Consider the following 17,851-nt stretch of genomic DNA (forward strand, 5'->3'; position numbering starts at 1 on the left):
CCTATTTGTGGAGGGCCCCTGCAAATAGTCAATGTTTTTCATTTTTTGTATCTTATCTTTATCATTTTTCTAGTTGCTCATATGTTTTAGAATCGTTCTGCAATCCTCGTTTCAATCAGATAGTGATAGCAAGATTTCACTAATCATTCCTTTTCCAAGTTGATTTGTAAGGATGCTAATGGTAGTGTAATTTCTTTTCATAGATTTTTTATAATTTGAGAGTGTTTCATTTCAGATCTTGAGTGATTTCTTTATAGTTCCATTTCACAGTATTTCATTTCAAAGCACGAGTGATTTCTTTATGGTTTTCATTTTGGGTTTTATGCAAAGGATTTTTAGAATGTTAGATGAATAATTTTTCTTTTAGAGATTAAATTTGTGTTGCAATAGATCAGTTAATTTTTCTTAATGAGATAGTGTGAGTTTGATTTAAGTTTATTTTGCAAGTGTGGAGAGCATTTTTTATTTCATTAGAAAGAAGTGAGGAAATTTTAGGATTATTTAATGTGTTAAATCCATTTTCTTTGAAGAGTAAGATAGGAATGAAAAACAACCTTAGAAGTAATTTTCAATAACTCAATCATGCACATTAATAATCTCATTTAATAAAAATGACTTCTGTCATATATAGTGCAATTTCACTTCACAAGTTTACCAACTCCGGTCGATAATTTATTTAACAATTTAAGACAATTAATTTGACAAACATTAGGGTTTCTTGAGATCTAGTGCTTTTGTGAAGAAATTGTTGTCATTTTATTTGATAAAGGAAATTGTTGCTTTCAATTTTGGGAATTTCTCACAATTACATTGTTGTTATCATTAAATCAAAACATTCATAGGGAAAATCTATTTTTCCTCCAACTCTCTTGATTGATTTTTGTGTGCTTAAAAGTTTTGAGTGATAAATTATAAAGAGTATTTTTAGTTTATTTGATATTTAGGGAAATCTGGAACTTGGTTTTTTTTTTTTTGTGTGTGTGTGTTTTCATTGATTGGTTTTTTTATGAAAGTTGGAAAAGTTGTGAGTTTTGCAGTTCATTTCAGAAAAATCAAAGAAACTCTTTCTTTGCTCTAAATAGTATTTCATCGAATTTGAAAGTTTCAAATTTCATGTTTGAGTGCATTAAGATTTTGATTCGTGTCATAAAATCATGAGATTCACCTCCATTACCTATTGAGTAAAGAACAACTTAATAATACAATGTAATTAAAATTCATCTAGAATTTTACATTGTTTAGGTCTCTTTCCACCTATAGTAGCTTAAGTGTAGGGATTTAGAATAGGGAAGGAAGTAAACTTTGCAAAGCTACAAACAAATAATAGCATCTTGAGTTAGGGAGAGAAAATCCAATTATTTCAGTTTCTCTCTGGGAAGCTCTTCTTCTACCTGAGTTAAGAACAAGATCATGTCGAATTTGGTGAAGTGATCCTACCCACTTCAATAGCCAAGATATAGTGATTTTCACGTATTATAATGGTACCAAAAGGTACCTGGGGTCACTTGAAAATAAACCTTTGATTGATCATGTGGAGGAGCCTTCAAGGGGATTGAGCTTGTTACTCTACCCTTGCATGTACGTTTGATCTACTATTGTTCCCCCAAGTAAAATTGTTGTATTTGGTAAAATTATTTACTATAATTCTAGGGATCTACCTAAGGTGACGATAGAGGGAAGGTCCTGTTGTACCTAGAACAGACATTGACTAGACTCACTTGGACTTTTTGGAGGGTAATCTTTGCTTAAGATGTTTTATAGCAGAGTTACTTACACTAGATAGTTTCATTAAGTAGGTTGTCATGGTAACTAGTTCCAAGCGCTCATTTCTGTAAATTTTTTGACCTTAAACAATGTGATGTTGGATTTCATCACCAGCTAGTAATTATCTATCTCTGTGAAGTGTTAGTTTGTACGGTTTGAGCTCCTAGATTTTTAGCGTGTGTTACTTTCTGTGTTGTTTTTACTTTTTAAACACTTTAGGTGTACTTTAGATATTATTTGATTTATTAATTGAATTTTTTAATTGTACTAGAATTACCAAGACAATCACATAGGATACTCGGGACCCCCCTGAGTATACATCGATTCAGTTAGAAAAGATAAAAGCTGAAAAGTCCAAATCATTGGGATCCAAAACTAAAGTAGAAACTGAAACTTCTACTATTATAGACTTTGATGTAAAAGGAAATGAAGCTAATGAACCAGAACATCTACTATCTTAGGCCTTTAAGTGATAGAAATTGAATTTGATCAAACTTACAAATTAGAATCACACTCAGAAGGAACCGATTTACTAATTACTGAACTCATTCAAACTAAATAAGGTACTAGAGACTTTTTAGATACAAATCCCATTTCTAAACCAGATATTGATGAATTTGAGTCTAATATTTCTGAACCTGAATCTTATACGCTTGCTACAATGCATATTCCAGATCCTCCACATTCACTGTGTGTGAAACTCATTATTACCAATAGTCTCCCTCTTGGTCTCATTAGCATGAAAGAAACTGTTTCAGAAGAAGAGGAAGAACCAATAGTTTCTACCAATGAACCAACATATATTTCAGATCTTTTTTTAGCTCTCTTATGTTGGGTGTGGAGCCTAATTATCTTCTTTATTCATAGGTATCACCGCATTGTACCCCATATCATAATGGTGTAGAAACGATTCTCGTTTATGTGCGGTGCCAGGGGGGTCCAGGGGGGCAATGATGATTCTTTAGAGCCCCCCCTGGCAGGGGATCGGGGGTAGTGCCCCCGAAGCTAAAAATAGATGTAAATTTTCCTTGTAAAATGTTGTAATTTTTTAGTCAATCTGGGTTGTTCATTAGGCAAAAATCTGACGTTAGAAGTTATGTTTAATTTAAGGTTTTTACCCTAGAAGGCAACTCCTCACTATATATGAGGGAATTGTACTGTGGCTATGCAGATGTGTATTCTGAGTGAGAGAGAGAGAGGAGATTGTGTGAGAGAGAAGAAGGAATTACAATGGATTTGGTGTAGGTTGTATCTTTCATTTTGCTAGATAATATAAAAATAAGGACTCGCTATTTCTCTGTGGACATAGCCCAAATTGGGTGAATCATGTATATCTGTGTCTCTCTTGTTTTATGCATTTTCTATGTTTATATTTCTGCAATATTTTATGTGCTCCATTTCTCTGTAATATATACTTTTCTAACGTCTTCACCCTGACCCTTGGTATTTCACACCCTTTAACCTTTTAGGAAAAGGGATTCCATGATACACAACTCCTTACTCTACCATACCAAGTTTTGACTGGTCTATGATATCTTCTGGAAGTACCTCATTGGACACATCTTTTTTTTCTACTTCTCTAGAGTCAACATTATATGGTGGTTTTCTCTTGCCTGGATATCACTCTTTTGCTGGAGCTTATTTAGGAGCTTCTTCATCAAATCAAACTTCAAACATGTCAACTGGTGTAATTAATCATACTAATGAAGGTTTAACATCTTCACAATTTATTAATATGAATTTTGGTAATGTTGGTAATCCTCAAATCAACCCAATTGGTAGCTATTACCCTCTCGGGGGACAACCATCCTATCCTCCACCTGGAGGACAAACTATAGTTGGATCCTAACCTATAGGTAGGGGCAACCCCCTACTGAAAATTATCTTAATCATGGTCAAATGCCCCAAACCGGTTTTGTTCAACCTATTACGCGTCAACCCTCCATTGGAATGTCTTACCCTAGAATGAATACAATCTTCAACTCTTCATTAAATCAATAGTCAATTCCAGTTTCTTCTCAAGTTCTCATGTATTAACCTTTTTGACCCATTGAACAACCTACACATCAATTACCCTTTCAAGATATTCCTTTTCAAGTCTGACAAACATCCCAGGTTAATCCATTGACACCTACCCAACAACCACTCCAACATCATGTCCCGAGTACTCCTCAAACATCGGTTTAGTATGTTGTACAAACAATTTTTCAGATTCCATGTTCATGTTCACCTAAAAGTCCCATTCTAGGATTATCACAAGTAATTGTCCCACTTACATGACAAGAAATGATGCAACCACTTGTTCAGTCTACCCCTCAGGTATTTGGTGTTCAATCTATTCCTGCAATTTCTTCCATATCCCAAATACCTATCGTACAACCGAATTTTCCATATATGTAAGTGGTGTTTCAAGGGAAACATTTACAAGGTCAACCCTAGAGTCGGTTTGTTCAAGGTCCACCTTTTCAAACTCAATTTCTCCAAGTTCAACCTTTGAAAAATCAACCCTTTCAAGGACAGTTCATTCAAGGTCAAATGGGTCAGAGTCCTCCATTTTAGAATCAACCATACCCAGGTCATAAATTTCAAGTACATATGAAACCACAATATGGTATGGATGGTATACAGATTCCATCTGCTCACACTATTCCAAAATATCCTGGGTATCCTCCTCCTGGTACAAGATTGGTCCCTTAGGGTTATCAGTATGCACCTCAGGACCCTAACTTCTAGTTTCTTTTCATTCGAACTTTGGATTTTCCTGACCTCTCTCAATTAACTAATGATCCTATTCTTTATTTATTATTTTGGCCAACCATTCCTACAAATTTTTCCAATGACATCCCTAAGTTTGAAGGTAAGTCGGGCGAAGACCATCAAACCATATTATGACCTATCATCATTGGTGCATGTCCAACTCATTAATCAACGAGTCTATTAGATTATAACTTTTTCAACAAACCTTAACTAGTTTGGAAGCTGAATGCTATGTAGAATTGTCATGAGCTTCCTTAAGTACATTTAACGCCCTTGTTACAAATTTTTTGACCCATTTTCAGTTTCCCATTCGATATGATAACAAAACTAAACTTTTATCCTCTTTAAAACAGTCAATGTCAACCCATATCTCAGATCACATTCATGAATAGAGATGAATATGTCGTTTGGTTAAAGTTTACATTCTAGACTAGATTTTGGCTAAATGGTTCATAAAATAACTTTTACCAGTAATAACTGCAGTTGCTGCCAAAGGATCACTACAATAAAAAGGACATTCGTGAGGGGCAAAAAATTTCACCATAAGCTCATCGGTGATGGTCAAAAGAACCTTCTTCACCAAAAAATGAACATCACCTAAGGTGGTGTCGCTAAACATATAGGTGTTGTAGTGACATTCAAAGTTCGTCCCCTATAATGATTTATAATGATGGATAGCTCCGTCACCATTTCATATTAGCAATGGTGACGGACCATAGCCTCCGTCACCAAAACCTAAACATCACCAAAGATGGCGTTGCCAAAATTATAGGTGTTGTAGTGACATTCAAAGTCCATCACCAATAATGATTTATAAGGATGGATAGCGATCGTCACCATTTCATATGAGAAATTGTGATGGACCATAGCCTCCGTCACCAAAAACTGTACGTTACCAAAGGTGGTGTCACCAAAAGTATAGGTGTTATGGTGACATTCAGGGTTCGTCACGAATATTGATTATAATGACGGATAGTGACCGTCACCATTTCACATGAACAACAACAATTTATTGTGATGGATATTTCATGGTCGTCACTATTGGTGCATATATATGGTGACACTCATTGATTGTCACCAAAAGCCACATTGCTAGAAGTATAGGTGTTGTGGTGAAATTCAAGGTCCATCACGAATAATGACTATAATTATGGATAGCGACCATTACCATTTCATATCAACAACAACGATTTATGGTTACAGACCTTTGAGGGTCGTCACTATTGATGGGTATATATGGTGGTGTTCGTTGATTGTCACCATTTCATATTTTGATGAGGGTCAAAAAATGTCACCAAAGATCATTAGTGATGGTCAAAAGAGCCTCCGTCACTAAAAATTGATCGTCGCCATTCCATATGGATGTCAGGGCATGATGGAATCAAACCACCAACCTCCTGCTTGTAAAGAAGGTGCTCTTCCATTGAGATAGCACCATTTAAAGAATTAGACTTTTAAAAATTAGACCTTGAGACTTCATTTGTAAATTCTAAAACTTTCAATAAATTAAAGTCTCAGTGATATTTTAGTAAACAAGAAAAGCAACATCGAAGCTACAAGTCCCTACCTAATGGTTATGGAAGTTAGGAAAAGTGGGTGGAGGGAAAATTAATTATGTATAAGAGAATCAATATGTTCATTTGAATACTCAATTAGAAGTGAAACTTTGAAGACATTTATAATATATAAATTACCTATAACTAGAAAATGCACCAAATATTGAAAAGGAAATGCCATAAGTGGATAGCATATGGAAGAAGAACATTGATGAAGGCAAATGGAATATGTTATAGGTTGAGTGAAAGAAAAATCTCAATGTTGTTGTTTGGTGTTTAGATATCTAAATGATATCTAAACATCTATGCAAATGCAGTAACACGGATCTCTAGAAACCATGAATGACATATGATACTATATATATATATATATATATATATATATATATATATATATATATATATATATATATATATATATATATATATATCCCCTTTACATAAACCAACATGATATATAGGTCCACACTCAAAACATGACAACAACCAACAAATAAAATAAATTGACTTGGACAGAAAGCAATAGCTTCACCTTCATTCTTGAGCTGCTTCTGTTTATTTGAATTTGACTTGTGACAATCTTTATCTGACAAGGAATCAAAATCATCACTAGTATTAAATTCATCCAACACAGACTTTTGAGATCCTACTGACATCTGTGTTTTTGTTGCTATGCCTGAAAACCATAGAGATCCATGTCGATAGTAGAATAATAAGTGTGTCTGTTGCTCAAGACCATATTCCTTAGTAACCATTGTTACCTGACATAACCAAAGAGACAACACAATATCAACATACACAAAATACCCTATCGAAATATAATCATAACTTAGCTAAGAAGTCTAAAAGATGTTCATAGCTAATAAACTTTGTATTTGGAAATTTTGTTTCTTTAGATTTAAAAAGGACTATGTTGTACAACAATTATTTCTACTTATCTACGCAATTATATCATAGCATATGTCACACGGTAGAAATCTACCATACCTAAAGTAAAAAGACAAATTTTCTTAACAAAATAGATTTAGAAAAGAGCTTTGAAAACTATATGTTTTTCATCAAATCTTTAATTAGTTTAACAACATATTAGTTGGAATTTTAAAATAAAAGTCTTTCGTAGGAAATGAACAGGACAATGGCCAAAGTCACTTTCATAAAAATAAAGCTAGAGCCACTATTGTCATTGCAGATAACTGAAATTTGGGTAGTGTTTTAACAGTTAGAGCTTATTTGTAGGGAAGGCTCGTCAATACCATAATTTTTTTTCCCCTGTCTTTTGTGTCTCTAGATCTAGATCAGATAGCTTGTTATTCTCAAGTTCTACCTTTCAAGTGTTGATTTCTGGTTCACCCTTTAAAACACAATTCTACCACTCCATTTGATTTTGTTTTGTCAAGAGAATTGGTAGGACCTTCCAATCCTCTATTTTACATTAATCAATAACCATCCGTCAATGATATAAAGAATAACAGATACAAAAAAAAAGGCCAAACATGCACTTGTTGTGTACCTATGTTCTAGGAGTCATTTGACCTTACTGGTGCAAAGAGCTCACCCTCAAAAAATAACATTCACGTGGAATTTACAATTTTTTTTAAATTAAGCTCCAATTAAACCAATCAAAATATGAACATCATTTTAATCAATAAAATCTCTGACTTAAAATAAAAGTGGCCTAGAATTGAATGTTATATCAACCATGTCAAGTAACTAACATTGGGTGAGAAATATAGGCCATGCATATTGTATTAGCGTAATATTTGATTTGATAAAGCTCAAAATAAAACAGGTGACTTATAGCTAAGAAACACAAATAAATGACTTACAACTAAGACATGGGGTTGCCCTTTCGACCCTACCATTAAATAACTCTTCTTTATGTCACATACCATTAAACTTTTTTTGATACCAGGTGGAAGTGGTATTGTAACATTAACCTCTGATAGAGTCTCTGTCCACGACTACTTCTCAAGGTCCACCCCATTACCAAAATTTGGGGCTAGATAAGATACATGCAAAACCATCAACATGAAAATGAAATCTACATCCTTGTAAAGAAACGAGAGGACAAAAACAATCTACAAATTGAAACGAACTGTAGGATAACTCATTCCTACAACATGATTATCCTGTCATGAACAATAAAAAAAGAAATCAAGAGAAATGTAAATTTTTCCACATTTTGACAATCATTTCCTTTTGCCTATTCTATGAGAAATTGATGAAAAAAGTCAGCTAAATCTTGTCAACATCAAGATTATATTAAAACATAAATGAACCGCTCCAACACATATAATCCTAAAAATAAGTATCTATACATATAGGTATTTATTGAGGACATTGTATTTTGTGAAAATATGGAAGTCAAATCTTTGAAATAACACAATTGATGGTACCACTGCCTGATGAAGTCCATTCATTCAAGTATTTATGAAGTCCACTAAGGAGTTTATTCAAAGTTCAAAGTTCAAAGTTCAAACAATTAACATGTAGCCTAAAAAAACTTAGTTTTGAAAAGGAGATACCAAATATATAGAGTGTATATCTTACATTTATATATCCTAATTTCCAGACATTGAAATGACACTTTTTAGCATACTATTGTGAGTTTAGCCCAAAATGCTAGAAAAAAATATTGATGGTTATTTTTGTTAAAAATGGAAACTAGGGGAAAATTCCTGTTTGAATAGATCCTTTCAGGAATATAATTGTGGAATTGAATTCCTCTTTTCTAGAGGTCCAAAATCAATCTAAAGATCATTAAATTTGGATAAGTAGAAGTGGAATTTTGAATTTATGTTTCTCTCATGTAAATTATTTAGGTTGGCCTCAACTATATGTCAGCTTAAGAAGATTAAAAGTCATGTCCCCTAAACTCCACTGAATTGTATATATATAGGAGAATTCTCTCTCATTTGGGACACATCAATCAAAAGGAAAAGATATCTATGTGGTAGTGAATATTAAGGAGGATAAATTCTGGTTATTGTTTGGACTGTTTTGGTTAGGGGTTTGTCATAACAGGTCCGAGTTTGGAAGCAGTGCTTCACTATGGTTAAAGAAAATATTATATATGGGTTGTGACTTTTTCCTATGGGACTTCTTCCTATAGTTTGGCCGCAGCTAGAAGATATTATCACAGCTTGACTGCAGGCCTTTAATCACTTGCCCAAAAAGCTGAAATACAATGGAAAGTTGTTGACCTTATATGACAGTATTCAGGTGCTTGTTGAGGATGACATGGAAACTTAAAAATAGGCTAGAGCTACTACAAATAATATATCCCTTGTAATAAGAAAAAGGCCGCGCTATTTATAGAATTCAAGGGTTGGAGCAGCATGCTTTAGAAGCCCTAATCCAAAACCACAGAGTTAATATCAACAACGACCTTAATGTGGTCATAAACCAGCTCCTTAAGCTAGCGAAAGGGACCATCATGTGAAATAAGTAGGGTCGTATTAGAAAGGAGTATTTTTCAATTAGTCAACTTAGAAAGTAGTGGACTATTGTTTCCCTAACCAGACCGATCTTGTACAACAATATGATTTGTCCTCTATGAACAAATTACCTAGATTACAGGATTGAATGGATCTAAGAGAAGTGATGCTTGATCTTCATATTGGTAAGTTATTTTATATCATTTTACTTTCTGTCTTTCTCTACTGAAAATTTCATGATACTAATAAAAATATTTGATCAAGGTTTTTCCTCATCTTGGGGTTTTTCCCTGGATTGAGAAATATTCTCATGTCTTTATGTCTTGGATTGTCTTTTGCATCTATCATTTATGCTATTTCGTCAGTTACTATTATATAATGTATAATGTGATTGGTAAATGGATTAATGGGCATATGGTTGAATGAAGTACCTAACCTAAGAAAATAACATGTTAACTGAAAATTAACATGGTATCGAAGCTCGGGTGAGGACAAGCCCAAGCTTAAAGAGATTGCAATCACTAAATAATTTCATTGATACCTCCAACTCTCTGTGGTAAATCAAGTCAGAGTTCAAATCTGGGTTATTTCTCAAGGCCTTCTTCAAGCCCTAATCAATAAACATGAGCACCAATCCTAAAGATATTCAACTATCATGGGAAAAAGTTGGAATACAACAAGGTATGTTCTTGTACTTTATAACAGTACTACTCATCAAGGTTAAGATTATATCATCATCGTAAGCTTATGGATAGATATTTTCTATGATCCCTAGAGGTAAGGTCAATCCTCTACTGATCTCTATTTGAAATACTATTCTCATCTCTAGAGGACTGATCCTGTGCAGGAGATAACTATCTAGGATATATTGAATACTTCAGATAACAAGTATAAGCTTGAATTCATTCTATCATTACTTTTGAAGAAGAGATTCTTTCCTAAGAAGTTATAGTCCTGGACATCGATCAAGAGTACCAAATCCTAGACCAAAACATATTTAAGAAGGGTGCCAAAATCTAAAACTCCTCCATCAAATTCTGAGCATGATCACCATGATAATTTATTAGTATCAATTGATCAACACCTATTCTCTTTATCAGTGCCTCTGGTTTTGGAAGGATATTTCACTTTGAAGATAGAAATTTTCTGCAATAGGGTCAAGTCACTATGATATCTTTCTTGAAAGATCGAATCATCTAATTTTCTATAGGAATAAGGCTGAGGGATTGTGTAAGACAAAATTTAAAGAAGGATCATATTGATCTGAAGAGACATATTATGGTTATGTTGGAGGTTACCCCAAAACATGGTTATCGATAATATGGGCACAGGAAGGTTTGATTAGTCAACATTGGGCACTCGATGGTCATTTTACACAATCTCTCGGCCTCCTTGAAGGTCATTGTTGTAGTGAAATTATAGTATATTCCTGTTGGTGCAATCTATAGTAACTATGCAGACTTGGTTATTATTATTTGGAAGGCTCATATTTGAACCCTATGGCATATTGAGCTTGCTCTCTAACTGAAGCATGATAACCTTGTCATTAACATAGCTTTGTGGCCTCCTTGAGAGAGAACTGATTCATTATACCATCCTACAACTCGCAAGTTGATTGGCTGTTAACTTTAGATATATGTGAGCATGAAATTTTAAATAAGTAATCCTTGTCAAGATTCTGACAGAGCTAAATTGTAGCAGCAAGACCAAGATGACTCTATCTGGTGGAAAACAATAACACAAATGAGACTAAATGAACACATCCCACATAAAAATGGTTTTAAACTTTTATTGTTGAATATCTTTCAGTTGTAATAATTATCATCAACACATGTATCTATTGTCCTTCGATAACACTAAAGTTTTATACCTTAAAAAAAATACAACTGAAACACAAACAAAAAAGTTACTACATGTAGAATTTATTCCCAAGACTCTCATCAGATTTGTAGTCCTGCGTTTGTGCTTTATTGTTGTGACACTCACTATTTCCAAAATAAGGAAAACATGGACAAAGATAAAAATAACTTGGCGAAGTTGAAGGCTCTATTTTCCTTATTAACATCTTCCTTTGACAAGGATATTGGTCATCTATAGGTCTTTGGGCACTTAGCACTGGATGTTAATTGGATGAATGCACAAGGTTAGATTCAAGATACTTACTTATCTCCCATAGCTACTCAGATGAAAGAGCTCTCTAGGAAGTTCCAGATGATCATAACCTGTCATGTGTTTAGAGAACTTAATAGGACAACATATACCCTCTCAAAGGAAGGACTGCAGTTTTAGGAGAACTAAGTTCTTGAGAAGGAATTCATTGGTGGTCATTTATCTTATTTAAGATAAAAGCATAATAGGTTCCACAACATGGAGACCTTCCTTCAGAGAATTCATATCAAACTATAGTTGTTTATAATTTTTAATCTGTAGCAAGCAAAGAAAGGTAATTTTATTAATGTCTAACAAATGAAAAAAAAATATGCCAATGAGACTAGAATGTACAATAAGTAATTACCAATCTGTAGGGGTGTCTTGGGCTACCCTAAAAGCATAAAGAGAAACTTGTTTAATTTTGTTAGAGTGCACTTGTGCCAAAGTTTTAATTTTAAATTTGGTTTCTCTTTACACAAAACATCCACACAAGTCTCCCTGAGTTCCCACTTTTATCAATAAATGACACCCACATTTAGTGCAAAAACCACTAGTGGAGTTTTAAGGCCTCCTATACATTAGGGGAGTTCATTATTAGGATTGTTATCAATCCTTTAGATCTCCAAGGCTGAAGTAACCAAAGACAAATCTTTTGACTTGGTAGCTAGCCCTACCAAGTCGGAGAGGGATCTCTCCAAAGGATCACATCCAAGAGGGATGGATGGATTAGGGCCTTAGGCTAGATATAGTAGCCCAAGGTTTTGATTTTATTTGATTGGGGTAATCACTGGATGAGTGAATTAGGTCAAAGAGTGAATTAGGTCAGGGCAAAAAAAATCAGAATTGAAGAGATTTGATGGGGCAAGGTAGGCAAGTACTTTAAAACTTTGTGGTATTTTGATGGAATGGTTTAGACTGATGAGGTGCTAGAAAGAACATGGAAATCATGAGTTCTTTTTAAACTTAAGAAATGAAACAAATTATGATGATTTTCACAAAACAGAGCATAGAAGATGAATTCTGCTTATCATACTTGAAAATCAAACATATTTAGAAGTGAAATGGATCATGGAAAATACAAAACATTCACACACATGTAACTGAAGAAGAAATAATGTCAAAATACCATGCCACAAGAATCCCACTAAAATAGTTGCAACTCATCCAATATATTCCATGCCAAAGTTTGAATACAAGAATGTCTCTTATCACTATTACGACATCCAACTGAGTTAAACCTTTGAAAATACTGAAAAATACAAGATATAGGCCTCAAGCAAACTCCTCCCAGCCTTAGGGGTCGAATCCATGAGAGGAGGAGTAGTTCCACCAAAAACTGAACTGATAGTTAGAGTGTAGGGTGGTCAAAGTGACTCATCCCTAACTTAAGTGAATTGATTCATTATACCTCATTGAGTCCATTAACCTAATGTATTTACCCTAGGTAATAGTAGAAACATGATAATTACATTTACTTCATCAATTACATAAGTGAAAATTGATTTCCAAAGGTGAAAATCAAAACTGGAGAAAAAAAGTGAAAAAATCAAGGAATTTTACCCTATGCGCAGTGCCAGTGCTCTACGCGTAGGGCCTTAAGCCTATGCGCAATGCCAAATTCAAGCTGATTATTGAAGGGGTTTTTGATGTCTAAATTGAGATCAGGATAGCTCATTGGAAAGCTAATCTTGTCTAATTTGCAGAAATTCCCTTGGTTCCCAAAAATGATAATATTTGACCCTCCAAAAGGTCAATCTACCAAGACTGCTTCTGTGCGTAGCGCCTAGCTAAAAAAGAGGGCATAAAGGTGAATTTGGAGGCATTTTTGGCCATTTCTCCCTGTCGAATGGCCCAAATTTTGTGTACCAATAGTCAAAAGTGTATTTTCTTGGCCTTATCAATCCAATGGTAGTCTTGGTTTTCCATTTGTAGGCCTAAAAAAGATGCGCAACTCCTAGAGCGCTGTGCATAGGAGAGTTCACCTGTGCCAAAACTATCCAATGTTGCACAAAAAACCCACAAATGTCAAAGGTGCCCAAAATATTGTGAAAATTTGTGTATAAGCTATTGATGAAGTGTTCTAGGCATAGAAAGAGACCTCAGTAAGGATATCCAAATTTCCTTTCTCCTCTTACACCTTTAGGGTTTCAAGCTTTGACTTCATTTTCTTAAGCTTGGACCTTGCTATTTGGCTTCTTTGGCAACAGTACTTTGCCATCCTCCTCAGTATTTCAATGTTTCTTTTAGCCTTGTTTAGGAAATTTTCAAGATGGTTGTTCACCCTCTCAAGCCAATGCTCCCTGTTTTCATTGATTATCATGGCAAATTGTTCATTACGAGCAATCTCATTGGCTAGTTCAGCTTCTTTCCATTTTTTTAGTTCCAATGCTCTTTTTAGGCTTCTGGTCCTTGGCCTTTTTTTTGGCACTTTTTCTTCCAACTCATGATCATATTCTCCATTTGCTTCATCAAGTAAGGACTTATAATTTTCTGCCTCTCTTTTTGATTTTATGAATTTCACTTCATCAATGAAGTGCTTTGTCTTTAGCTGCTTAGAGTCTTGCTTGTAGAAGTTAATGACAAATCTGGCCCTGTCAAGATTAGTTTGGAATTCTCTAATCTTGACATCCATCCCCTTGAGGACTACGCTAATGTCTTCATAGTCATCCTGCTCACTTAGATCAACAAGCTCAAATCCTATTCTGTCTCATGGAGGTCCTCCTCCTACTGCTGGATCTCTACCTCTGTCATCTTTTCTTTACCATTGTGTACCTACTTTGTTGATGAATAAGGCAAGGCCCCTCCCACAATCTGTGGGGAAAATAACAACGTATGGCCTCTTTGATAAGTATGTGCCAATGTGCTAAAATCTTCCCTCTTAGGCTTGTTGACCTCAGCTCTGCTAGGTAACCCTGCATGATCATGAAATGGTGATGATGGTGGTGAAATAAGCTGAGATGATGGAGGGATAGATGTAATATGCTGAGATGGGGGGGTATGTCTTCATCATTATGATCAGTGGGATGACATGAAGATGGCATATCTTGAGCATGTGGAGGTTTTGGAGCAGTGAAAATATGATTGGCAATGAAAGTGTCCCATGCAATGTTTAGCTGGTTAAGGTGATGGGGGACAATGTCCTTGATGAGAGAGTGATGGAAAGACTATTCATTTTTTGCTCATATATTTTTCCCTGAATTGTATATTCCATTTTCTCAATGCTCCTGAACAAATAATAAGGGATATTGAGCATTCTGACTCTTGTGAGTGCATGAGCAATCTGATATGGTATGAATAAAGTCTGGAAAATATGCCTTCACAAGTGAAGTACTTCATGATTATTTTCATCATTGGATCATATGTACCAATAAGGTGGTTGAAAGGGAAGAATCTCTTTCTCTCATTTCTATACCGAGGATTCAAATATGGCTCATAATATTGATGATCTAGGTTTTGATATTTAAACCGCATTTCACCCACATTAGGTATTCTAGTAGCAACAACAATAATGTCTGAGGATATTGATTGTCTTCAATATTTGAAATGAACACTCTAGTCAAAACAAGATGGCTTTAGACTCTTTGTACCATCACACAAAAATCAAAACATCCCAAAATCTTGAAGGAAGTGACTATCATAGGTGAGGCCATTAACTCTCTAGTGTTGGTATGTTCAAACCTCAAGATTCTTCCTCCTTTGTGTGGTTTTCTTTCTTCTTGGTCTTCTTCCTCTGAAAAATCTCTGTTTTCTTCCTCCATTATGTGTTTTTGTTCTTTTTGTCTTGAAACCCTAGGAATAAGGAAATGGGAGTGGGAATGGGGAAAGGGATCAGGGAACTTAGGGAGGTGATATGGGATTGAAATATTAAGGGATTTGGGAATTGGAATTTTTTTGCAGGTATAGCATTATGGTTGCCTAGGACTTAGGGTTTAAGGGAGAATAAATTTGGGATAGGGATTTAGCAATACAAGGGTAGAGATAGGGTTCACTGTGATGTGGGAAATATAGTAGGGTCTTAGGAACAATTTTGGAGGTGTAAGAATGAAACTAGGGTTAGCAAGTTTTAAGAATTCCAAATTTCACAAAAGAAACTTCATAGCATGAATTGATGACTTGTAAAAGGTAAGGAGGGTATGGTAAAGGCCTTACTTACTTTCTAGGAGGTTAAGAAATCATGTGCTGAAGGTTTGGAACCTTTGTTTTCAGTTTGAGAGCTTGTGGACAAAGCTTGACCAGTGCGCAACACCCTTAGTGCGTGCAAAACGCTTTAAGCCCATGTGCAGCGCCTTCAACCTATGTGTAGTGCCTTCAATCTGTGCACAACGCCTTCATCCTATGTGCATCACCTTCCTCTTTTTGCTAATTTCACCCAAAATCATGAGGAATGGTGCTTTGAGGTTTGTTCAAGAAATGGTAGGAGGAAAATGGAGTTGGGTTAGATGCTAGGGAGGCCTTTATACTTGAGTGAAATTGATCATTAGCTTTTAAAAACCCACTTTCTAATGTTTCTCTTCTCCTTTTCGAAATTCTCGCTAATTTCTCTTTACACTCTAACTTTGTTTTTTGCAAGTGGATGATGCTGGAGTTTTAGCACTTTTCACATTTGAATTTGCTTGGATGAAGTTGGCACATATTTATTTGAGTTGACAACTTAGGAATAGTAACTTATTACATATAATGAGCATAAAATTACATAAATTAGAAAAAATATTACATCTTTGTTTTTAGAATAAAATTACAATCTGAACTAAAACTGATAACTTGGAATGAAAATTAGAACTTGGGCAAGGATAATTACATGTTTTCCAATCCTCTTTAAATGAAAAAAGAATATTATTTTTCTGACTGTCATACTTTTTTCTGGCTTTATGTAGTGAAATGTAGTATTATTGGAATTGAAAGAATGAAACCTAGTGACCTAATGGGACCTTGATTGAGCAGACTCCATGTGGACTTGAGTGACATAAAACATGATGAAATGAGATTTTATGATCAATGTATGCTCAGTATGACAAAAGAAGGTGGGCCAACAAATATTGATTTTTGAGAGAGAGTATGGCTTTTGACATAGGGATACCATTAGTGAGTATGTTTTTTAGTGACGACCTAGGTGGAATGACAAAAATTTCAGAATGGGACCCTAATATGATATAAAAGAGGAGTTTTGATCATTGATGGCAGTATGAAAGTACTTATTCTAACATCGGCCTTATTTGGGGATGGAATGTCCTTGGAGGTGTCAAGAACACTGTAGACCAAGTGCCTAACCATGTGGGCCAATACGGTAAAAAACCTAAACTAAAATGCATGAATAAACGCCAAAAACTCAAATAACACAAATTGACTCGTAACTGACTTGAAATTGACTGAAAAAATGACTCAAGACTTACTTAACTGAAACAAGTACTCACAAAACTTATTAATTCCAGCAGACCATCGAGATTTGAGGGCTTCAAATCCTAATGAAGACCACCTACCTACTAAAGAAATATGTACAATCATGTGAAGTGATCCTTCCAGTGTAACCAATTTAGCAGAAGGCTACTTACTAAAATTTTGCTCAGTTTCCTTGAGCAGGTAGAATGATGGACATGTAGGAAACTCACAATAACAATTGAAAGCAAGGCTTATGCTAACAAACCAGACAAAATTCATCTTCTCCAATGATTTTAGAAGACTACTGAAGGGATCTTCAAAATCCTGAAGCATTACCCTGTCTTGTGATCCAATAGCAAAAATAAACGTACTCCCTTCATTCTAATATGAAAGAATAACCGGTTGTTGATTGATAGGAAGGCATAGGGAAGTATAACTTTCTGATATCTGAGTGTTGGCTATAAATTCCTTGAGCATGAGAAATTCTGACTCAATTTCTGGCATGTTGTCTCTCTTAGGCTCATACTCCTCAAATTCATAGTCTAAGTCATCCTCAAACAAAAACAATTCTTCAAGATTATCAAACATGACAGCACTATCATATTCTTGACTATGTGAACACTGCAAAACTGCATTAGCTTGGGTTGTAACATGACTTTTCAGGAGTTGATCTATCTCATCTTTAGATAGAGGAGATAGTGCTTTTTGTTTTTTTTTGCTAAAACAATAATTGTCTTCTTTCCATCCTAAATATTAACAAGGATGTTGAATATCTTTTTTAACCTTTGGCTGATCAACTTGTTGTACTGG

Source organism: Pinus tabuliformis, chromosome 7 (genome assembly GCF_031772625.1).
Source record: "Pinus tabuliformis cultivar Carrire ecotype Pingquan chromosome 7, CPIR1, whole genome shotgun sequence".
In the NCBI taxonomy this organism is placed as follows: Eukaryota; Viridiplantae; Streptophyta; class Pinopsida; order Pinales; family Pinaceae; genus Pinus; species Pinus tabuliformis.